We start from the raw sequence: 1,197 nt of genomic DNA on the forward strand, positions 1-1,197 counted from the left end.
CTTGAATATTGAGCTGCCATTCCTGCCCAGTTGGTGGTCAGGTCTCTGTAATGATTTAATGGAATTATTTAACTTTACTCAAAGGCTGATGTGAGCTGTGGTAAAATGTATTTCCAGCTGGTCAAGTATTGCAGGTATCGACTGTCTCTTCAGTCCGATATCAGGTGAAGAATTACTGGCTGGTGTGGAATTTCCATTGATTGGGGGTTGGCGAAATCTACTGGGCGGAAACAGGAACTGCAACAGAGCGAGAAAGGATCCGTCAGAAACCAGTTCAAATGAAGAACAAAATCCAACAGCCTGCAGTGTCTGTTCAGGATCTGATGTTTGGCAACTATTTTATTATCGATTATTTTCAGCGATGGTGGTATAGTGGTGAGCATAGCTGCCTTCCAAGCAGTTGACCCGGGTTCGATTCCCGGCTATCGCAGTTAAGTGTTTTTATTAGTTTATTTCCATCAGAAACTCTGAAGTTGATAATCGAATTTGATGCAGTTCAGTTGGATATTGTTTCCAAAACATAATCGGGTGTAATTATAGTAAAATGTTTTCAACCTTCATTTCTTTTCCCTATAGAAGGAAAAGAGGAAAACATGCTGGAAATATTGAGTTACCAAGGGTCCAATGAGAGTGAGGAAGGGAAATGATGTTTTAGCCTTTGTCAGGGTGTTGGAATATAAGAGTAAGGAGGTCTTGCTGCAATTGTAGTATGAGGAAATATTGCGTTAAATTGGCCAATATTCGGTGGAGTTTAGAAGAATGAGAGGTGATCGCATTGAAATGTATAAAATTCTTAGACGGCTTGACAGGGTAGATGCTGAGAGTCTGATTCCCCTGGCTGGAGAGTCAAGAACGAGAGCTCATCGTCTCAAGATAAGGAATCGGCCATTTTGGATCGACATGAGGAAACATTTCTTCACTCAAGGGATTGTGAATCTTTGGAATTCTCTACACCCCAGAGGGCTGTGGATGATCAGTCGTTGAGTTATATTGAAAGCTGAGATCGATAGATTTTTGGACTGCAGGGGAATCAAGGGATATGTGGATCGGGCGGGAAAGTGGAGTTGAGATCGAAGATCAGCCATGATCTTATTGAATGGCGGAGCAGGCTCGATGGGCCAGATGGCCTATTCTGCTGCTGTTTCTTCTGTTCTTATATGGAGAGCTTTATTTCCAAATGTGCTGACGACAATAATT

The 1,197-nt window shown here is 42.1% G+C and overlaps 1 non-coding gene across 1 annotated transcript; it reads left to right on the plus strand.

Moving 5' to 3' along the window:
• The first annotated feature begins 358 nt into the window (after positions 1–358).
• Positions 359–430, plus strand: trnag-ucc (transfer RNA glycine (anticodon UCC)). Its single transcript has one exon. It is a non-coding gene; the product is annotated as a tRNA-Gly (tRNA).
• Positions 431–1,197: the final 767 nt, after the last annotated feature.

Source organism: Heptranchias perlo, unplaced genomic scaffold (genome assembly GCF_035084215.1).
Source record: "Heptranchias perlo isolate sHepPer1 unplaced genomic scaffold, sHepPer1.hap1 HAP1_SCAFFOLD_50, whole genome shotgun sequence".
Lineage (NCBI taxonomy): Eukaryota > Metazoa > Chordata > Chondrichthyes > Hexanchiformes > Hexanchidae > Heptranchias > Heptranchias perlo.